The sequence below is a fragment of the Canis lupus genome, chromosome 10 (assembly GCF_048164855.1).
Source record: "Canis lupus baileyi chromosome 10, mCanLup2.hap1, whole genome shotgun sequence".
NCBI lineage: Eukaryota > Metazoa > Chordata > Mammalia > Carnivora > Canidae > Canis > Canis lupus.
In genome coordinates, this window is record NC_132847.1 from 65726644 (window position 1) to 65750522 (window position 23879).

General features: G+C 44.0%; 1 protein-coding gene and 1 long non-coding RNA gene across 2 annotated transcripts in view; one reads left to right on the forward strand and one right to left on the reverse strand.

Moving 5' to 3' along the window:
- Nucleotides 1-23879, reverse strand: part of LOC140641059 (uncharacterized) — a 166696-nt gene that overhangs the window by 46103 nt on the left and 96714 nt on the right. The gene's annotated exons all lie outside the window — the stretch shown is intronic.
- LOC140640996 (uncharacterized) lies at nucleotides 2589-5796 on the forward strand. Its single transcript, XR_012037568.1, has 2 exons — nucleotides 2589-2762; nucleotides 5425-5796. It is a non-coding gene; the product is annotated as an uncharacterized lncRNA (long non-coding RNA).

Genomic DNA, 23879 nt, shown 5'->3' on the forward strand with positions numbered 1-23879 from the left:
TCCCAGGGGATGCCATGAGTCCTACATGCATCGTGGGAGTAAAGCCCACACCAGCAAAGAGCAGGAGGAGCAAACGACGTTGCCTGAGAGGGATGAGGACAGCTTGGCATAAGTGGCATCTGAGCGAGACCTTCAAAGATGAGCTGGAGTTCCCCCGGTGAGGAAGAAGACAGCAGGCAGCACCAGCAGAGGAAACCACATAAGTGCCGGCCAGGTGTGAGAGTGCGGGGAACCTTCCAGGAAATTGTCAAAAGTTCACAACGACAGAACTGCACAGGGAGGAAGTGGTGGGGAATAACCCCAGTGACAAACGTGGAGGTCTGACAACGATGAGTCTTAACCGCCTCTCGAAGGCATGTGTATGTTAGACTTTGAAGTCCGGGACCCTTTGAGCATCTGGCCGAGCTCTGAATCCTCTCCCCAAAAAATACACTCACACCCAAATACAAAATGTTACGCTCAGCGTCGCAGTGTTCTCATATCTCTGCTTAGATAGCCCTCGCTGTACACAATACGGAGCCACGGATTGTTTTTAGCAAGAGAGGATATGATCAATCCCTGTACTAGGAAACGGCGGGAGAACAGAAAATAAAAGTCCCCATTTTAAGGTCAAACACACCTGGACGTGAGACCCTGCTCTGCCCCTGCCCAATTGCACAACCTCAAGAGTTGATTTAATACGTAGCAACTCAGTTTCTCATTATAAAATGGTCATAGTTATAGTTCCCACTTCATGAGGCTGAGGGAAAGATCGAGAAAAAGCACTTCAGTGCTTACCACAGGTCCCAGAGTGCAAGACTAGCACTGGCCCCACAGGAGCTTTTTAAACAATAAACATGGTTCTGGTGAGGGAAGTGGGAGGCCCCAGGGAATGATCCAGGGCAATGGGCTCACCTACCACCCCCTGGATGTGCCCAGTCCCAGCTCCCTGCTGGGTGGATACCTGGCTACGTTACGCACATTTAGAATCAGTTCTGGACAAGGTAGGCCCACAGGTGGATGCTACTGCTTTCTGGATGAATACAGGGTGCCCGAGCATCCTGAAGCCAGAAACATGGGATCGGAGAATGACTGAGCAAAGGAACTCACTCCTCGTGTTTCCAAACAGATTTCATAACCAGATGATGCCTAAGATTTAAACTTGGCAGCCACAAGTCTATTCTTCAGATTGTGAAACCAATATTCACAAAGCTGATGGTGCAGATTCCCAATCGAATGACACAGGTTCCACTGAAGATGCCGACCACAGATATATCAGAGGCGCTTTGCTCTGTCTCATCTGGCAGGAAGGGCACAAACCATTGGAAAGAACTCTGCTTATGGAGCACAACTTGTGCCCGGCACATAGTAGGCACTCAATAAATATACGTTAAATGAATGAATGAAAACAAAGTTACCACTGGACTTTCCAAAGTGAAAGAGAACATATTAGAAATGGGGCCTCGGAGTTTATGGAGTCAGTCTGGTCTCCCATTCTGCAGGCATGGAAAGGGACGCTCAGAGAGGCGAAGTCATGTTCCCAGTGACATGGTACTTGCTATGAGCCGAATTGTGTCCCCCCAAAACATCACATACTGAAGCTCTACCCCCTGGTTCCTCGGTATGACCCCATTTGGGTCTTTATGGAGGTAATCAAGTTAAAATGAAGTCATTAGAGTGGGCCCTAATCCAATATGACTAGCGCCCTACTAAAAAAAGAAAATTTGGACACAAATGCGAGAAGAACATAATGTTAAAATAAAGTCAGAGATTGGCTCCTGTGGGCCAAAGAACTCCAAAGGTTGCCAGCGAACCACCAGAAGCTGGGAGAAGAGCATGGAACAGATTCTCTCTCATAGTCCTTGGAGAAAAATCAACCTCGCCGACACCTTGATCTCAGACTCCTGGTCTCCAGAACTGTGAGACAATACGTTTCTGTTGCTTAAGCCACTCAGTTTGTGATACTGTTACAATAGCCCTTTGCAAAGTAATACAGTACTCTCTCTGCTGCAGATCAATAGTTCTGGAGAAAATGGGAGGCCGTTTCTGCTGACTTCTAACGGGCAAGCCTAATATCATGCCTCTTTATAAGACAGTCAGAAAGTCAATGAATTATAGGCTAGGGATGTGATTATTCACTCCTGTGACTAGTACTTCCTGAGCACAAAGTGCCACCATAAGCACAGCTCCGTCCCTGCAGTTGGTGAGCACACACGCATGAGCCACAGAACTGGGCTTACCACCAGGCAGGTGAAACACAGCAGAGGCTGGCTAGGAGGACTCAAAGCAGCCAACTAAAACTCCCCTCTCACTCTGTCTGGGAGGGTCAAGGAAGACTTCAATGAAAATGTGACATTTGAAAAGGTCTTAAGTGAGGATCAGGAGTTTCCCAAGCAGAAGAGGTGGACGGGGTATTCTGAAAAACCAAAACCACATAAGCAAAGATCTGGAGTCCCCATAGCAGGGGGTATAGAGAAGGTGTGGCAAGAAGGGGCTCCTGCATGAAGAGGAAGCAGGGGAGGTTGCACATCACATCACAAAGGGCTGGGTGTGGGTGGTTATCTTGTGTATAGAGAACAGGATGTAATCACATTATTTTTCAGGATGTTCACTCTACGGAGAGAGTCTGGGGGCCAGAAGAGCAAATAGCAAGATGCTCTTGTGACTGTCCTGGACACAGAAAAAACGCAGAGGGGACCAATGGATCCCCAGGCCATTCCTGAGGCCAGATTAGCAGACTGTGTTGACCCAGACTCCAAAGGATCCAAGGCTGCCAATAGGAGGTGAGACTGGCCTAAGAGGGATGATGCTCAATGTCTTCTTCTTATCTTCAGGAAAGAGAAAGTCGCCCAGAGGTTCTCAGATCTCTTACCTTTCTTAATGACTCAAGGAAGAAACTCATAAGGAAACATCCAGAATAGAGGTGCCCGCTGAGGGCAAAAGTAATGTGGGTGCTGTGTCCCTTGAAAGCTCGTGCACACCCAGCTAACTCTGCCTCAGCTATGGCAGGTGGTCATCTACCAGGGCTCCGTGCCATACCAAAGGTGCTCCAGATCAACCTACCCTGTTAGTCCCTGGCCTCACAAAAGGGGGCAACCTCGTGCCTGCAGAAAGGAGTGGAGATGTCAGAACTCCAAGCAGGGGAGCCAGGCCCCTCAGGGAATCACGGGGGTATCAGGTGAAACTGGAGTCCCTCTGGTCAATATCCCACTCTGTCCTGTAGCTCAGAATACTAGGATTCAAGGGGACTTGTCAGCCTTCTAGCCTCCCATCAGCTGCTTGCCTAACTCACACTTAAAATCCTCCAGCAAAGCAAAAGCCTGGCTCTCACAGTCCAGCCAGTCTTTAGAGAGCTGTGACTATTTTCCTTATATTGAACCCAAGAGACCCCTCTGATATACCCAAGGGCCCCATCTGCTTAACTCTCTTTGAGCATCTGAAGATACCCCTGATGCCCCCACCCCCTCTTCTCCTGGTTAAAGCCAGACAGTGGTTCCAGCCTCTCCCCACAGAGTGACTTTACATCTACCCTCCTTCTGTTCACGCTCCTCTGAACTCATGCCAAGGCCAGATCACTTCCAGTTTGTTCCTTGGGGTTTTGACGTCGGAAGGAATCTTATTTCAAAGATTCCTCCTTACTTCTCTGGCACCCAAAATCACAATTACCTCTTCAGCATGTCATCACACTTCTGTGCATTCCAAAGACATCTCTGGTCCTTTGAGATAAAATGCACAAAGGATGCAGAGTAGAAGACAGATGAAGCCATGGGGAAAGGGAAAGTTGGGATATTTGTGTGGAGAAAGCAAAATAAGGGCGGTGAATGGGAATGGGACTGGTGGGTAGAGATGACCCCCCCCCCCTTCTCTGCTTTAATTCTTCTGAGTACATACCTAAGCATGTCGCTGTCACTCTCTGGGAAGTCTGAAAAACAGTTAATTTAAGCATGGTGCTAGAGTGATCATAACTGGGAGTTTAGTTCTTTCATACAGAGATTGGCTTTGTTTAGCAGAAGGCCACTGGGTAGTCTGAATTCTGGGAGTAAACATCCCCAGGTAGTCTGCAAGACAATCCAGTAAGGTGAGGGTGGATATATTAAAATTTTCATATCTGATTATCTCATACTTTAAAATTTCTGATTTTTACACGTGCTAAATTGTATGTTATATAATTTATAAGTAAAGAAATGTACACATTTAGAGATGCTTGCTCAATATATTTTTACTGAGACACTTGCATAAGCATTTAGAGAATGCTGCTCAGGATGGCAGTCAATTAGCCCACAAATGCCTTCTTCTATTGGCTTCAGGGTGGGCACATGAGAGAGATGAGAGAGTATGTCTACTTATAGCAAGGCATCTGCGCTGTTGTAAAAGCAAATTATTTTGCACAGGACCTACTGACTCTTGATAGATATATTAGTAAGAGGGCATTTTTTAAAGCAGCATTAATAGTGGCAGCATATCTAGAATGAGGTAGGGGATACTCACATTCAACCTTACTTGTCCAGACTACACCTGGGGGATTGTGTTCCATGCTTGAAGTTTTATTTTATTTTTATTATTTGGGAGCAAGGAGGAGAAGGAGGAAAAGAATCTTAAGCAGGCTCCATGTCAAGTGTGGAGCCCAACTTGGGGCTCAATCTCCCCACCCTCAGATCATGACCTGAGCTGATCAAGAGTTGGACACTCAACCCACTGAGCCAGGTGACCCTGGAAGTGATATTTTAAAAAATAACTCCAAAATTAGAGTCTTGTCAGAGAAGAGTGACAAAATATGTCAAGAGCACTTGAAACCGGGGCATCTGGGTGGCTCAGTGGTTAAGTGTCTGCCTTTGACTCAGGTCATGATCCTGGGGTCCTGGGATGGAGTCCCACATCAGCTCCCTGCAGGGAGCCTGCTTCTCCCTCTGCCTATGTCTCTGCCTCTCTCGCTCTCTGTGTCTCTCATGAATGAATAAATCTTTAAAAAAAAAAAAAAGAATACTTAAAACCATGTCATCTGGATGGGAATCATGTCATTGAACAGAACTATGGATGTCCAGCCTGGCTGAAGTGTGGGGTAACTGAAAGTTGGCTTCATATTTCTAAAGAGCTATGCAGGGAAGTGAAAATAGATATAGTCTACATGACACAAGAGTTAAAGCCAGTGGGTGGAATCACAGGTAAGAAATTTTGGGTACAATCCACAGAAGAACTGTCATTGCTGCCCTAAGACAGTGAGCTCCATGTTACTAGAGATATGCAAACAGATGCAAGGTAACTACCTGTTGAAGATGTTGCAGAACAGACTCTGTCTTCAGATGGGCTGTGGAGTTGGGGTGGGGGGAGCATCATCTGAAACACAAGTTTCTAACAAAGTCAGAAACTGGTGGTCTGTAGGGTCATTTCAGGTGGTACGTGAACAGGTATTTTTCTTATTTTAATAGTTAGAATTTGATCTCACAGATATCTTTGGTTCGGATGAGGCTGGATTTACTCAAGTCAGCCAATCAATACAAAGAAATCCATCAAATGAAATATAGTAGAGGGGTCACGAAGACATGGCAACATTCTTGAACGACTGAAGACAAGAAAGCAATGTGGATGACGAGAAGACCAACAAAGCTCATCCCTGCCTCAAGACTCTCTGATGGCCCACATTCATCTTCCAACCAGGGGTCACTTTTGATTTCTGCCCTTCTCCTTCTAGCAAAGTGCAGGCCCCAAGGCTGGAGTCTTCAGAGCCCTTGTGTTCACCTGGCCTCCCAGAACATCCAGGCTTGGCACCCATCCCTTCCTCTTCTCCAGCCAAATAAACCTGTCCTGGATCCTGAACAACTTGCTTTCCTTTATAAGACTAGATGAAACCGACAAATGGGCCCCCCATTTGTACCTGGGTTACCCCTCCCCACCCCCAACACAGGGAATACAGGCTTATTTGAGCAATGGGTTCCTATAGGGTGTATGTGAATCCTGAGAAGAAACTCCAGAGTCAAGGAGGATGATCCTTAAGGGAGTTTCGAGAGCAATAATTTTTTGGTCAGAAAGGGCCTTGGACCCCACACCCTCTCCCAATTATGTACTTACAATCACATTAGAATCATGCATTCAGCTCTTCACAGTTTACAAAGCATTTCCCAGATCCATTTTTCATTTGAACCTTACAACAGCCTGGTGAGGTATGGATTACGGTGATCATCCCCATTTTGGGACAAGGAAATTAACACTCAGAGAGGTTGCTTAATTTGCTCAAGGCCACACAGCTTTCAAACTCACACCCAAATGCTCCTACTCTAAATCCCAAGCTCAAACCACTATACCACACTGCCCTCCAGTGTCTCAGAAGAGGGATTCTAGGCCATCTATGAAGGCAACAAGAGCTGCCACTAACCTTAGATTCTCAACAAACAAAGGCTCTTTTTAGTTTTTATGGACTGTCTGGATTGTGATGTGGGTGATTAGCGCCGGAATGATTCTGGCATAGCTCGAAGAGCCAGAATGTGACTGATACCTACCTGTCTCCTAGGATGGTTCTAAATGGAATAATGTAAGTGAAAGGGTCTGGTATACAGTAGGGGCTCAATAATTGCACACTGGGTCTGTTGGCACTCCTTTTCTGCCTGATATCCTGGTTAGAAAAAGCACTTTGAAACTAGCTAAACCTATAAACTGAACTGGAACCAAAACCCCAGATTTCCAGATCACACATTTCCGTTGAAGCTAAATGCTTGCCTCTTCTTGTTTGGCCTGCAGGAATTTTATAAAATGAATCATTTCAGCAAAGTGCATCTTCATATTAGGGAAGGCAGAAACCCAGGAATTTGGAGGGAAAGACAATAAAATGAATACTATTAAATTCCACTGACTTGGTGCACAGGGCGTCTTAAGCACGTTTTTACCATGTGTCCCAGATTTTCTAAGATGGTCCTCATTTCAGATGCTCTGTGCCTGGCTTAGGCCACGTGGTGCACACTGTGCCAGGCCACATGACTCAATTTGGGGTTAGGAAAAGATGGTCAGTGTCAGGGTATGCCAAGCCGCAGCCCTTTGAGCGCTCACCGTCTAGAAGAGACAGTGACGGAGAAAGACGGGACCAGTGTGTGAAATGACACAATGGAGGAGGGAACTGAGGGATGCCAGCAATTCAGAGCACACCGGAGAAGCCAGAGAAGGTTTCACAAGGAAGGAGCATTCAGCTTGGATCCTGAAAGTTGCCTAGGAATTCACCCATGGAGAAGAGGTAAAAAGTACCCAGCTGTGTCTTCACTCTGCCTGCGATCCCTCACCCACCTGCTGCAAACCTCCTCATCTGGCTCCTCATCTGGCTCCGGTGGCTCACATTCCCCCACTAACATCGCCTACCTTCCTTTCTCCCCCCTGATTCCCATCCAACCTATGTCTCCTTCCTCCTCTGCATCTTCCTTTCACTGTGAATCCTGAGGCCCCCTCCGACCTTCGTTCCCCATGAAAGACTCAAAGTGGCTTATTTATCTGAGTCCCTCCTTCCACCCCAAGCCCTCTGTCCTCATACGACAGCAAAGTAAGGAAAACACCAGGCCCAACAGAGAACAGAGTGTGGAGGTGCTACTGGCTCGTGACTCATGATTCAAAAGAGATGAGTGAGAGGCTGTGGTGGGTGTGGGAGCAGCAGAAGCACAAAGCGAAGGAGAAGGATTAATTGAACCAAGCCAAGCTCAACCTTAAAGATTCTGGTTTGGTTTGTTCCCAAAATAGGGTTGAGCTGACGGCTGGTTCTTACTTGTTAGTAACCAGTTCACCCATCCCTTCTCTTAAGTCCTTATTCATTAATCCTCTTAAAGAAAGCACCTTGACTCTATTGGGTTTACTGGCTGTGTGTCAAAAACCTGTTCTTCCACTAAGAGCTTTCTGAGGTGAAGTGCGTGTATAGAAATCTTCAGAACACGTCCACAGAGTAGGAAAATCACTCTCCTGGCCCAGCACTGTGAGCTACATACTGGTGAAAATCCATATGCTTAAGTACCAAGAAGCTGTACTTACTTACTCATTCACCACTCGTTCATTTATTAATTGACTTAAAAATATGTATTGACTGTTACCCAGACATGAACGAGGTATCGTGAACATGAGCAACAATGAACAAATCAGGTGTGGTCTCCGTCCTCTTAGAATGAGGAGGAAGTCAGACTTACAAATAACTGCAACATATTGTAATTGGTGGTGTAACAGAGACCCTAAGAGCATGCTTTGGGAATTACCAAAGGGATTAAAGATATTTTCACAGAGAAAGTAACCCTTGCGGTCTCTTTGAGGTCAAGGACCGTGTCCTACTCATCACTGTGCCCCCTAGCCATAGCACGGCATTTGGCTCATCAGAGGTGCTCAGAGATGGGTGCCAAGTCAATCATCAAGATCTCAAAGAATGAGTAGGAGTCGCTAGACAAAAAAGAGAAAGGAGGTGCATCAAGGAGAGAGGGCGCCATGAAAAAAGGTTCCCTGTGCCGGCCTTTGCGGGAAGGACAAGGATTTCACTATGGGTGTGGTGCTGCTAACAGCGAAAAGATGAGGCTAGAAAATAGAAAAGGAAGCTGGGCTCAGATTGGGAAATGCTCAGTATACCATGCAAAGAAGCTGGAACTCCATCCTGAGAACAAAGGGTACATTTATTAGTGTGGGCTTCCCATGGGTAGATCCATGTGGAAATCCTTTCTCAATTAAAAACACTGTGCCTTGGACTTCAGTAAATTGGAGGCTTCTTTTTCCTTTTTTTTTTTTTTTTTTTTTTCCTTTAACAGCAAAGGCGTTCATTTGGTAGCTGTAGCCTAGCCCAGGGAGTGAATGTTTAAGGATTTCAATCCAAGTCTAGCCAGGTATCTGCCCAGCATCCTGATCTCTCTTATCCGGAGGCCCCCTCCACTTGGAGGGTCCAAATCCTCCACCTTATCCCTCAAATGGGTCCGAAGTGTCCCTGCTGGTTGGCTGCTGGTCCTCTGAAAGAGATCACGCTGCAGAGGTAGAGAGCAAGAACCAAAGGGACATGTGGACTCCCAAGCACCAGAAAGAACCTCGTTTCCTAGGGACCAGGAACCGGTAAGCCAATAGCCAGGACTCTGATAGGCGTCAGGTCCACACTCTTTAGCTGGCTTCACAGGGCCACTGCATCCTGTCCTTTTTGCCAGCATCAGCTCCCACCTCACCCAGCCCCACACTTACACACCAAGGGCCCGTGGACAGAGCATGCACATGTGTGTGCCCCGCTGTTCCTCGCACTGTGCTTTCACCCGGCAATGCCCTTCCCACCTCACCTGCTGGACTGAGTCCTCATCGTTGGAGTCTCAGCTCAGGGCCGCCTCGTCTAGGAAGCCCTCTGTGAGCTCCCCTACAGAACGAGCGCCCCTTCCCCATGCTCCTTTCACACCTTGCACTCGCTATCCTCTCACACACCCCACCACCCTGAAAACCTCCAGTTACGGGTCTGTCTCCCCTCCGTAAGCAGGAGCGTGACTTAGGCTGCATTTTATCCAGTGCCTTTCACAGAAATGGGGACAAAGTGAGCAGAGAGCAGCGAGTCGTTGAAAGGAGCTGACAATAAGCATAAAGAGAGTCTTGGAACACTGTTTTCCCTCAGTATCCTGTCAACAAACATCTGGTTTCCTAAGGTGACTCCCCCACTCATGAACCATATCTCCCAATATTCATGACCTCATATATTCCTTTCCCTCTTGAACCCGGGCTGGCCTTGGAGCTTGCTTGGGACCAGCAGAAAGCAGTGCCTCTGCCTAACTTCCAGGGCCAGGTCATAAGGAGCCTGGCAACTTCCACCTGGGCATCTTACAATACTCAGTCTCGGGCAATGGTTCTCAGCGCAAGGCAATTTTGCTTCCCAGATGACATCTGGCAATGTCTGGAGACAGTTTTTGGTTGTCACAAATTGGCAGGGGGAAGAGGGGCTGCTACTAATGGACTGGGGCCAGGAATGTTGCTAAACATCCTACAGTGCACACACAACCCCCAAAACAGAATGGCCCACAATGTTACTAGCGCCAAGGTTGAGAAACCCTGCTCTAAGGGAAGCCAGATGCCCTGTAACGAGTCCTACTCCCCTCAGACCGCCACGCTAGACGCAAGTCCCAGCCAGTCATGTGGAGACACAGTGAGACCGGACAGCCTCCAACTATTCCAACCATGCAGCTGGAGGCTTTAGACATATGCAAATTCCCCGAGAGATGCTCCGATCCTACCAGTCGGGGCAGTAGGAATCCTGTAGCACTTTGTAAATGAGGGGCTGAGGCCATTTTCATTTTCCTGGGCACAGCCTCCCTGGGAAAGGAGAGACAGGAGGAGTCAGGCTGCTGCTGTACTTTGCCCACATGACATATCTCAGGGACCGCACTGACCAAGGTGAGAAGGTCCTAACAGAGAGACGGGAGTGAGCTCCGGCTGAGAATTAGGGTCAGCACAAGGGGAATCCGTGCATAGTAGGAGAGGACACGCTGCGGGATCCTTGGCTTCTAAACTAGACTAACTTGCCACCCAATTCAATCCAATCAGCCAGCATTTGTTGAACACCTGCTGGGTGCAGAAACTGAGTTTACTCCCATTGGAAGATTCAGAGATTAAAATGATCTAGTTCCTGTACAGAGGGGTTAATGTTTAAGTCAGAGGGACTAACATATCAACAGGAAGCTATAAAACAAAGTGACAAAATGAAATCAATGCTCCAGCAAGATGCAAGCAGCTGAAGGGACTGTGGGTTGACACCACCAGGCTGTGAAGGGACACCCATTCACCCTACCACTTGCCAAGCACCCACTACATTCTAGGCACAATACTGCAACCAGAAGCCAACAGTTTATGACCCGTTGAGGTTTATGAGGTTTATGACCCCAAACTTAGAATTCACACTTTCAGGACAGTATGTCATCCTGGTCATTTAGTAGATAAATAACTGTGAAATGAGTGATAGGCTCCAAAAATTCACAAGTGACAGGCTGATTTTAGTCTTATCTATTGAGTCTCTAAGCCTGAGAATGACTCACAAATCTCATACTATCTGTTGTATTTTAAAGATGAAGAATGATAATCTTTCTGAGGCGCGTGGGTGGCTCAGTCAGTTAAGCATCTGCCTTCGGCTCAGGTCATGATCCCAGGGTCGTGGGATCGAGCCCTGCATCAGGTTCTCTGCTCAGTGGGGAGCCTGATTCTCCCTCTGCCATCTCCCCTGCTCATGCTCTCTCTCTCTCTCACTCACTCTCTCTCTCATAAATAAATAAAATCCTTAAAAAGAAGAAGAAGAAGAAGAAGAAGAAGAAGAAGAAGAAGAAGAAGAAGAAGAAGAAGAAGAAGGAGGAGGAGGAGGAGGAGGAGGAGGAGGAGGAGGAGGAGGAGGAGGAGGAGGAGGAGGGAGAAGAAGAAGAAGAAGAAAGAAGGAGGAGGAGGAGGAGGAGGAGAATCCTCTTTCTGGGAAAGTGAGGGGGTGGCGGTGCAGGGAATCAGCATTTGAAATTTTTCATTTCTCATCTGTGTTCCACATCTTCCAAAATGTGTGACTCTAAGGAAGATGTTGAAGGCCACTCTTTCAAAATGGAAGATGGGCTCCCCTTCAGAAACTTGATGGGCACCGAAGGGGAGGAAGGGAATGTTCGTCCGGATGGGCTATGTCATATAAGGATGACCAACAGCCATCACTCCCACTGGCTATTAACAACAGCATTTACTTCTTTTTTTACCCAGCCCGCCCAGCCCAGTCCAGTAGAAGAACTTGGCTCATCAGTCACACGGTGACCCAGCTAGCTGATGGAAGCTTCCTCGTAGCCCTCGTTCCTGCCTCTCCACAGCAGAGTAACATGGCAAACCGCACACTGGCCAGAGCTGGAATGCTTCCCATTGTCAGGCTGGTCACATGGTCTGACTTCAGGCAGACAGGGACACGCAGTCCTACAACATGCCTTGGAGGAGGCAGGACCACAAATACTTGATGAACAGCACTCCTGCTATCATAAGGAGTCATAAAATCAGAGGAGCACCTGCCCAGAACATGAGTCCTACTTAAAGACTGACAATTCAAAACACTGAATCTTGGAACAAACATAGATACAGAATGGGCTGAAGTGCAAGACATGCATAGATTTTCAAGTTAAAATACAAAATTTAGAAGGCAATTCAGGCTTCTGGATTCCAAAGACAAAAATCTCCAGATTCCCCTTGGTCACTATACATGACTATTTTTAGTGATTCTATGAAAAAAATTAAGAAACCCTAGTTTAAGATAAATATTCCATTTGAAGGAAATGGAAGAAATAGACGCTTTGGAGCCCTCAAGAGAGGCAGTGGGCAACATTCTAGATTTCCTGACAGTTTAGGCAGAAAGAAAAGATGAGTAATGTTACTCATTTTTTGTCAACACAAAGCAAACATATCCACAGACAGAGGTGGGTGCCTTTCTGGGAATACACCATATGGGTAATGAAGCCATCTCCAGCTGTCATTTATAAAAAAAAAAATAGAAATGCTGTCCTTGCATCAACTGCTAACAACTAAAGGAGTCACATCAAAAATAAAATAATAAAATAAAATAAAATAAAATATAAAATAAAATAAAATAAAATAAAATAAAATAAAATAAAGGAGTCACATCACTGATGGGTCATTGGAAGTCGGTTGCTCTCTGTAGATCAGAGCTAATTCAGAAGTAGGCTTGAGGGGGATCTCGAAAGATGGATAATAGCTACACACATGGAGTGCTTCAAGGTACACTGTCCTAAGCCACCATGTGGAATAGCTAATCAAATCCTCAAAAAAACACCCTATGCGGTAGGTGCTATCATCATCCCCCATTTTACAAGTAAGGAAACTGAGGCACAGAGACATTAATGTACCCAAAGTCACAGGACTTAGAAGTAGTAGAACCAGATTCTAACCCAGGTAGTCTGATTCCAAACCCTCATGCTTTCTTACACATCAGGCGATTCCACCTCAACTTGACTGATTTTGGCCCACTGGGCACCTTCTGTATTCAGTGAGCTCTGGGCACATGTTGGAACTCACTTAGCTCCTTATTACGTCACCTAAGTGGGAATGGGGCAGACAGGTTGTACACTCAGCTACAGCACAGTAGTGGGCCATCCTTCTTAATGGTCCCAGGGAAGCCCTGCCTCCCCCAAGGACAATTCTAGACCGGATTCCACTCCTGCCCATACCCAAAGCAGTCCAAGCCAGGCTTAGCATGGACATCCAAGGGCAATGTGAGTTTCCTGGAGGGAGATTGACATTTTCTCCAGCTCACTTCCCTGTGATTGATGGAGACCCCAGAGCTCCCACAGTACCTTAAATGGAAGAGATGACCTCAGCATGGAAACATTTTGGAGGATATAATACCAGCTACCCACCCTTTCCGTTAGAGAACTGCTGAAAGTGAACTGAATAGAGTCCTAGGAATGCTCCTTACTCTGAAAAGAAGGGAAAAAACCTCTTTTTCTTTTTAATTGGAACTCTAGCTTCAAAATATTTTTCTTTTATTTGAGATACACTGACCAAACATCTAGTATGTGCCAAGTCTGTGCCATACAAAGTCCCCACTACCATCACCACCATCATCATGGGCCCTGCCCCCAGAAAAACCCAGAAACTATACCAGAATCTGTGCTTGCTTCAAGTAATTTTGGTCTACTCAATCGAAAGCTGACAGCCCATGGGGTTGAACAAACTAACAGGGAGAGTGGTGACCATCAGCGCTGGGTCAGAAAAGACCCAGAGAGATCTGAGCATTGGCCCTGCCCGAGGTTGGTGGTAGTTTAGCTGTAAGTGCACTGGAAAGAGCACCACATGTGGAAACAGTGAATCCGAGCCAGGATGACACACTTAGCAGCTCATGGGTTAGACCTTGAGAGTAGAGGGACTAAGGGAACTGGGAAGCACATGCCCTGTGTAAAGGCATTCCCAATCCATGCTTTCCTTCTTGACAAACAACAGGCACCCAAACAAAACGTGTTGAGGCGGAACTGATCTGTGAGTTGCCCATGGGTGACTTCTGTGGCTGAGTTCCACTAGAAGCACTGGCAGTTAGGGCTATAGGGTATCTGGCCATGGAGCTTCTCTGAAGTTAGACTTCCTCATCACTCAATGAAGAAAAATAATTTGTTCCAAAGGGGCTATCTGGATAATTCAATAATGGTAATAAAGTTCCTCATGGTCACTGAATTTTGAGCTCCTTGAAGGAAGTGGCTTTTCCACCACTAGCTTATGACAGGACTTCTGGCACATTGTAGGGTTACTGAACAAATTTTGAACAAATGAAATGCATGCCTGTTGTGTATCAAACATTGCCCTAGATGCTCGACAACAATCTCATTAAAAAGAAAGAAGTTCAAACTCAATCCTGCTGGTCCTACCCATGTCTTCCAAGGTCATTCCTTGTCTCTCTTTCACCGTGTGTGCAGCCAGTTCTTCGGGAAGTGGCTGAGAAGGCCATGGGGCTGGGATTGTGGCTCATTTTAATTAGCTTTTCTGTCCTGGTACCAATCTCATGGCTAGCCTTGCTCGCTTATTCATTTCTTTGCCTCAAATTCTCTGAGCCCCTATTTTGTGCTGTGTCCCATGCTGAGCCAGGGGATGAAGAGGCAGGGCCTTCCATCCTGCCCTCCAGGAGCCCATGCTTTAGATGCTGCATTTGTAGTGCTCCAGACAAGAACACTGCAGCCTACACCAAGCTCCAAACTACAGCAATGTTCTAAGGAGCAGCTGTGGTTTTATTTTTTATTTCCTCAGCACACCCGTCTCTCCACATTTAGTTGATATGCTCTAAAGAACGGGCTCTGACACCTGGGGGTATGTTTTTGAGAAATGTGTGGACCATATGCATACCTAACATGCAGCAGGGCCATGGAGAAATTGGTACAATGCGGCTTGGCACCGGCCAGTTTTGTGTGTGTGTTTTTTTTTAATTCCTTAACATCTTGCCTACAAATTGCATCCTCAAGCACTTCAGAGAGTTGAATAACCCCCAAATGCTTATAGCTTATTTCATTATGCTTTATTTGGGGCTTTAAAGGAGGGGGGACCAGAGAATGTCAGGAACAGTTTAGCAGCATCAGGGCTGATTAGGTTGAAGAGCATTCAAAGAAATTTATTTCTGTATTCCTTTTGTTACCAAGATCATGTGTTTCGCTGAAAGCGATCTTGTGATTGCCTCACAAGTATGCTTCTTAACCTCTCATGAGCCCATTAGCCATTGCTTGGCTGCCTTTTATTAATTTTTTAAAAAGAAAAAGGGACAGGGGGGAAGGGGGCAGGACCAGAGAGCAGTCTTAGGGCGCAGCCAGAGTGAAGCAGGACATGTTCTGGGAATGGGGAAATCCAGCTTCTAGGGTCCTCGATGGCTTCTAATGTTGTGTGGGCTCAAGCTATTCATTGCACTCCTCTGGGCTTTAGTTACTTCCCCTTTGAATGCAAGAGAAGCGATGATGTCCAACTCTGTGGGACTGTGCTGCTCACCTCTATGCACTGTCTCAGATGCATCAAGCCAGGCCTGACATGGAATCCCTACTCAAACCTGTGAGCTGTGTGGCCTTAGACAAGCTAACTAGCCCCTCTGAACTTCAGTTTCCTTGCAAAATAGGGAAAGAAATGGAAGGGTCGGTGTGAGGCTCAAATTAAACAGAGGAGCTAAGATTTCTATTTAAAAAGTTTTATAGGGATCCCTGGGTGGCGCAGCGGTTTGGCTCCTGCCTTTGGCCCAGGGCACGATCCTGGAGACCCAGGATCGAATCCCACATCGGGCTCCCAGTGCATGGAGCCTGCTTCTCCCTCTGCCTGTGTCTCTGCCTCTCTCTCTCTCTCTCTCTCTCTCTCTGTGACTATCATAAATAAATAAAAATTAAAAAAAAAAACTTTAAAAAAAATAAATAAAAAATAAAAAAAATAAAAAGTTTTATAGACATTTAGACTCAACTCTCCCTTGGCCCCATCTCTCTATTACCTTCGCCAACATTTCCCCTAGCCTGCCCCAAATGAAAAAAATGCATGATATGTGTGAACACAGAGTTATGCTATTGAAGGGCAGCTTCCAGGCAGGTCTCTTAGCATCTGCTCCCAGTCCAATTGCTCTCTCCAATTCCTTCTGTATAGGGCAGCCCTGGTGGCTCAGTGGTTTAGCACCACCTTCAGCCCAGGGTGGTCCTGGAGACCCAGGATCAAGTCCCACATCAGGCTCCCTGCAAGGAACCTGCTTCTCCCTCTGCTTGTATCTCTGCCTCTCTGTGTGTGTGTCTCTCTCTCTCATGAATAAATAAAATTTTTTTAAAAAATTTTTATAAATTCCTTCTGTATAGAAATTGCCACTTTGAGTCATGCAAATGTTGCCATAATCATCATCCTCCTCTTCCTTGTCATCCACTATATGATGCCCCCAGTTATTCTGGATTCTCATGACTATGTGATTTAAAGACACTTTTCAATAATAACCATAAGTAGGTTCTAACCCAGGTGGGCTATGATAGTACATAGTATTCTAATAAATAGCTGACATTGACACAGTAATTTATAAGAACGTTCATATACATTCATTATTCCACTCATAACAGCCCTGTGTTATGTTTTATCTTGTTAAACCCATTCTACAGATAATGAAACAAGTTCAGAGAGATAAAGTGACTTGCTCCAAGTCTCACAGATAGTATAAGTAACAGATTGTAGATGGGAGCCTAGATTTTTTTAGATTCTGTGTCTGGTGACTTTCCACTTCCCCACTCTTCCCCTGGTCATACTGCAAAGGGCCTGCCCTAGCTCTGATTCCAACAGCCACCCTCACTTGAGGTGGGAGATTCCACACAATTAGCACTTCGCTTCCCTTCCCAGAAAAAGTAAGAGGTAGAAGGAAGTGGGATGGTTCTAACTAGAAGTTTTTGCTTACCCTTCCTCCTCAATTTTTTTTTTTCTTGTGACCACTTAAAACAGCTTTTTGGCCTACACTGACATGGCTCTAACATTTATACATATGAAAGCTTTTTGTTTCCTGCTTATTTTTTTAAGAGTGATCTGTTTCTCCCTAAGCCAACTTCTAAAGCTAGGCCCAAGGCCATTTACTCTTTGCTGTTAGACACAGGATTCATTTGCACCTCTCACTTTCTGAAGCTCAATGGCCACAACCTGAGCAAATGCGCAGAGACCCTCATCCAATTTTATATATTGCTATTAGGAACTGAAATTGCTATCAGGATCACTGGAAAGGCCGTTTTAAGTGATATTGTACACAAGGAAAGGAAGGACCCAATTTACTGAGCCCATCTCATGGGCCAACCCTTATAAGAGGTCGTCAGTCCTCACAACATAGGAGAAAGAGACCTTTACCCATTTTACAGATGAGGAGAAGCACTGAGAGAAGCTTGCCCAGAGTCCCACAGGAGGAGGAGCACAGGATTTAAAGGCAGACTTGTTTGAGTCCCAAAACCAAGCTTTTCGCTGCAACACATGCATGCACACCAGTTATGCGCTTCCCCTAAAGGCATTTCCACTTTTAGCTGGTTATACCTAAAGGTGGAAGGAAGCATTCTGTTTCCTGGTAGAGGCAGTTTAGGGAAGTTAAGAACTGCAAAGGGGAAAGGGTGAGGGAGGTCAAGGAAACTACCGAAATCTCACTAGATGAAGCCACAAATCCCATCTGGAAGGTACAGTAGAGGTTAAACTGAAGAAGGGAGTGAAGGCCCCAGCAATGAGAAACACAGTCATCACTCCTCTTGCAACTCCTGCTGCTGGGCAGAAGAGACAGTGGCCAGCGAGCTCCATCCCTCTAGACTTGCCAAGGCTTGGCCCTCCTTCCCACTGCCTTGAATGTAAAACCCACGGTCTTTCCCCCTTCTCTGCCCAGGCTTCCAAGGGCATGTGTCACTAAAAGATGCTGATTTAGTTGGTCTTTTGAGATTGTTTTCAGCCTCCCATGCTCCCTATGTCCCTTGATGCATCTTGTGATAATGCCTCCTCTCGATTTGTAAAAAGTGTCACGATTTTACTATGTCTTGCAAAATCTCAACACACTACGTTCTAAGCACCAACTGTGTTCCAGGCATGATGATTTTAGGCACAATTTCATCTTAACCCTGTCATAACTGTTTTTTTTTTTTTTTTTGTAGTGTTATTCCCCTTCTACAGATGAGATTAACGAGCCTGAGAGAGACTGCAGCGTGGCCTGAGGTCACGCAGGTAATACAAAGGTTCTACCTTGGGTCTCCCAGATTCAGTGTTCTTTCCAGTCACCCCGAGCCATTCCTGGAGTCGGCAGAGAGAAAGGGACTGTATTCAAAGATACAGCACTGAATCATGCTGCAGACTTATGTAAATGATAATGATTGTATTGGTCTGGGCCATCTTCCCAGATGGGATTAAATGTACCAGAAATGTATTATGAGAAACAGCTGTGGGAAAAAAGATGGCAAGGGAGTCAGAGGAGGCCAGGAGTGCCGGCTGACCCTGTAAGAGGTCTGACCCTGAGTGGAGGAGAGAGGGAAGGAAGGAAAGAAGAAGAGCTGTGTAAAAGTGTCTCAAAATGCCACTCAGGCCTAAGGGAAGCCTGCCACACCATTGCGGGTACACCTCAGACCAAGTGGCCCATCAGGGAGTACCTCACTGCACAGAAACATGCCTCTTTCAGTATCTCTACCAGGCTCCTCCCTTGCCAAGAGTAACTGTGGGAAGTGTGGCTTTGGCCTAAATGCAGTGATAAACTTCAGAACAGCTGGGGGCTTGATCAGTCACATGCCCTCAAGTCAGAGAGGTACATTCTCATAGCTGCCATGGTAATTTTGTACAGACTCAGGTAAAAAACATTTAGAATTCTTTTGAGACACTTTTTTTTTTTAAGATTTTATTTATTAGAGAGACAGAGAGAGAGAACACAAGCAGAGGAAAGAGGCAGAGGGAGGAGGAGAAGCAGGCTCCCCACTAAGCAGGGAGCTGGATTTGGGACTCGATCCCAGGACCCTGGGATCATGACCTGAGCCAAAGGTAGACCCTTAACCGACTAAGCCACCCATGCGTTCCAAAACATCTGTTTTGTTTGCAATCCCAGCTGAATATTTTGCAACGTTTTTCTAAATGTGAAAATGGTCAATATAATTTTTAAAAAGCCTTTTTAAAGAGACATGGATTCAGCATGGAGGAAAGTTCAGACATCCTGTTTATGATGAAATTTAATTCTTGCAAGAATAAAATATGGATGATAACAGAGTTCTGTGATAGACTGGTGCCTCCTTTCCCATCCTAACAAGCTCAAATGGAGTATTCACATTCCTGGTGCACTCAAAAGGCCAGTTCAACAAGCAACATTACAAAGGGTCGTTAAAGCAGACAGACCCTAATGTGATCCCCAACTCCTAGTGTTCACACTCATGCATAACCCCCTCCCTGAGTGTGAGCAGGATCTGTGACTTGCTTCTCACCAAGAGAATACAACAAAGGTGATGAGATGTCACTCCCACAATTACACTGCATTATATAAACTCTGTCTCCCCAGAGTCACTCTTGTCCTCCTACTGGCCCTGAAGAAGAAAGCTGCTATATCATAAACTTCCTACGGTGAGGGCTACATGGTGGGGAACTGTAGGTAATCTATAGAACTGAAGCCCTCGGCTCCTACAGGCTGCAAGAAAATTAATTCTGTCAACAACTTGATGATCTCCAAAGCAAATTTTTCTGCATTTGGGCCTACAGATGAGAATTTAGCCCATCAAAACCTTGACTGCAGGTTTATGAAACTCTGAACCAGCTAAGCTAGGGCCAGATAGGTGACCCACATAAATTGTAAGATGATAAATGTATGTTTTTTAAAACACTAAGTTTGTGGTAATCTGTTACACAGTAACACCTGTAATTAATACAGTCATAAACATGCTTTATTTTTTTTAAGATTTTATTTATTCATCAGAGACACAGAAAGAGAGAGAGAGAGAGAGACATGGGACTCGATCCCAGGTCTCCAGGATCACACCCTGGGCCGAAGGCAGGTGCTAAACCGCTGAGCCACCCAGGCTGCCCCATAAACATGCTTTAAATTGGCCAATGGTCTAGGCACAATTGTCCTATTAACTCGATTAAGCCATAGGCCAAGTCCTAGCTGGGGACAGTGGGAGGTGAACTAGTTAAATGAACATGATGGTTATACCTAAAGTACAATATAATTTACAAAATGTGATAATAGACATGTAAACAGATTTCCAAGTGTGCGCAGCTACAGAAGCAATTATTCCTGCCCTAGGAAGCTGGAGAAAGCCTTATAAATACAACATCTGAACTTGGAAGTAGGTTCTAATGCAGTGAAATCATTTCACATTCGCAGAAAGTTCTCCACTTTGGGTTAAAATGATAACATCTTTGACATGATGGATGTTCTTTTTTTAATGTCCATTTAAATCTAACCAAGAAAAAGCATTTCTCCATCATTGAAAAATTCCATAATTAGGAAGATTTTTACATTGGACTCTCTCCTGTATACTTCCCTAGTTTAGCAAAGTCACACCTGTGCTTCCCTCCCATATAGAGCACAAAAAATTGCTTGCGCTCAAGACCCACAGGAATAAAACAGCTGTTGACCACGTCACTGAGGAGGATTTCCCTCACCCAACTGTCAGTCTCCATGGCAACTGCCAGCCACAGCCTACAAACAGTTACCTCGATTGCATTACACATCCCTATAGAACTCCCGCGGAGGGAATCCTTGTTGATCCCTTGGTCACCATGGTTTCAGTTCTCACCATGATGTTAGGTGTTCTCTAAGCATGTGTGCGCATGCATGTATATATATTAATGTGTGTAATGAAGCTTAGTGCATGCTGTCCTTTGCTCTTGGTGGAAGCCAAAACATGCTTGAGGAATGACTAGTGTAATCTTTGTGATGAAAATGACATACTAATCCTTGCCCCACTAAAAGGTCTGTGGTTGCTCATAGGATCAGCTGAAAAATTCCTTCAGACTGACTGATGGGAATGCACTATGATTGAGTCTCCCTAGAGGAAAGCACATCTGCAGACACTAAAACTACTTTTTAATTTTGGACTTATTAGAAAATAACTCACAATTGATGGGTCATTTTAACTCAGGTTCCAAAGATAGTCAACTTTGGACTGGAAATTAGTGTGCATACTCATGATATTTGTTCTAAAGGACTGACATTTATAGTCTCAGTGGTGCTGCCACCTCATCCAGAATATCAGAAGGATGAACAAAAGAGAATCACCACTGGAATTATTTCTAAATGCTACATTTGTATTTCTAGTCTGATGCTGAGGAATCTGCACTATTGTGATTTGGTATTCATCAGTGCTTCTCAAACTTTAAGGTGAGTCTAAATCATCCTGAAAGGCTTGTGAAAATGCATTCCAGTTCAATGGGAGAGGCTGGAGACTTGCTAGTCCTACCATGCCCCCCAGGTAATGCTGGTGACGTTGCTCCATGGACCACTGCTGCAAGGCTGTCAGGAGTCCTCACTGTCACTGGAGCATCTGAGGATTATAGTGAGGATTCTCAGTAATGACATCATTTATGTGAAATGCCACACAGCACCTTACATGGAACAGATATTACATGTTGTTTCTCTTCTCTGCAAAATGTTTCCATTCTCATTAGCTCACTGGACTGTCACAACCACCTTGCAAGCTAGTTGGGGCAGAAACTGGGTATAATCCCCATTTTAAGGGCAAGGAAGCTGAAGTTTAGGGAGTTAAAATAAGTTGCCTAAATTTACAGAGTCAATGAGACAGAGACAGGAATTAAACCTTGGTCTTTTAAGTCCCAGTCTTGTGTTCTTTCCATCACACCATCCTGAGAGCCTACATGTCCATGTTAGGAATGTCACTTAATTGATTCAAGATGAAGACCATCCCATTATATTTTTGAAAGCTAGAAAAACCCTGAAATCAAACCCTGGCACAGACACTCCTCTCAAAAACTCTATACACCAATCTCAAAAACATAGAAGCAAAACTCCTAAATAAAATATTATCAAATCAAATCCAGCCGTGCATTTGAAGAATAATACAGAATGACTAAGTAGAGTTTATTCCAGGAATGCAGGATAGTTTAATATGAAAAAACCTATTAACATAATTCATCACATCTATAGGTCAAAGGAGAAAAACCATATGATCATTGTAAAAGATGCCAAAAGACATTTGATAAAATTCAACAGTCGTTCGGGGTTTGAAAAACAACAACAATTGAGAATTGAAACTTACTTTTATAACATGAGAAAGGATATCTGAAAGCACCAGCCAGTAACCTACTTAACTGGGAAACATTCAGGATAAGATAGGACTGCCAAATCTTACTCCTATTTTTAACCTTGTTTTAGAAGTTTTAATCAATGCAATAAGACAGGAAAAATAAATAAAAGGTAGAAATAGTTGGAAGGAGAAAATCAGGTTATAATTATTTTCAGATGCTAAGATTCTCCTCCCAGAAAAATCCAGGAGAATTTATTTAAGAACCACTAAAAAGAGTTCAGAGGGATCAGCAATAATCAGTTAAAAAAAAAAAGAATTTTTAAAAAGTCTCCATCAAAATAAGGAAACAAAAACTTAAAATAAAATACCAAGTTGTACTTGTTAATAATTAGTACTCATTAAACTTTAGAATTTTATAATGAGGCATAGACAAAGATTCAAATAAGTGGAGAGAAATTCCATGCTCCTGAATGGGAAGTCAGACTTTGTTAAAGGTGGTAAGCCTTCACATTAATTTATAAACTTACTAATTTTTTCAATCAAAATTACAATGGTATTCTTGGAACTTGAGAAAGTAATTTCTAATTCAGCTACAAAAATAAATGCATGAAGATCATCAAGAAAATATTGAAAAAAGAAGAATAATGTGGCTAAATTTGCTCTACCGGATTTTAAAATATACTATAAACCTACAATAAATAAAATATTGCTGTACAGGTGCCAGAAGAGAAAGATCAAAGAAGCAGAACAGAAAGTTCCGAAATGATTCCAAGTATAACTATACAAAAATTTATTAAATGACAAAGACAGCATTTATGTTTCATGGGATATTTGGTTGAACTAATGGATTAACTATGTAAAAGTAAATTAAGCTACACTTTTACTCATATCATAGTCCAAAATAAACTACAGTTGGACTTCAGAGTTAACGTTTTTAACTAAATCATAAAAGAAATAGAAAAATATGTGTGTGTGTATATATATATATATGTACATATATTCCTCTTAAATATAACAGCAAAGTCATAAAACTTAAAGAGAAATACAGATATACTGAACCATCTGAAAATAAAGAATTTTCATACTATAGAGGAAAAAAATGATACACCATGAAACTTAAAAACATCTATGATAGGTAAGGAATTAATATCTTTAATACATTAAAGAGATTGTATAACTCAGTGATACAAAGATTAGCCCTACATTATAAACATGGGGAAACTATATGGAGTCGATTTCCAGAAGAAGAAATACAATTGATAAATATATAAACAAATGTTCAACTTTACTATTATTAATCAAAACCATTCAAATTAAAAGTTCAAGTTGGGTTATGCTTCCCATTAAGTTAGCAAAGACTATAACTCACTGAAGGTATTTGGATAGTGACACTCTTCCATACTGCTCAGAACACAAATGGGTACACATTTTTAGAAAGGCAAACAGCAATATATCTCAGAAATCTTAAAATATGTGTACCCTTCAACCAAGCAATTATACCTATACAGAATACTTCCTTCTAAAAAAAAAAAAAAAAGTATAAAATGGGCACATGCACATGATTATGCACAGGAATATATTTTATAATGTTATTTATAATAGAAAATACTGCTTTACAAAAGGCAATTAAGTCAATTACAGTAAATCTACTCAATGGACTGTAATGAAGCCATAGATTCATTTTTTTAATAATAAATTTATTTTTTATTGGTGAAGCCATAGATTCATTAAATC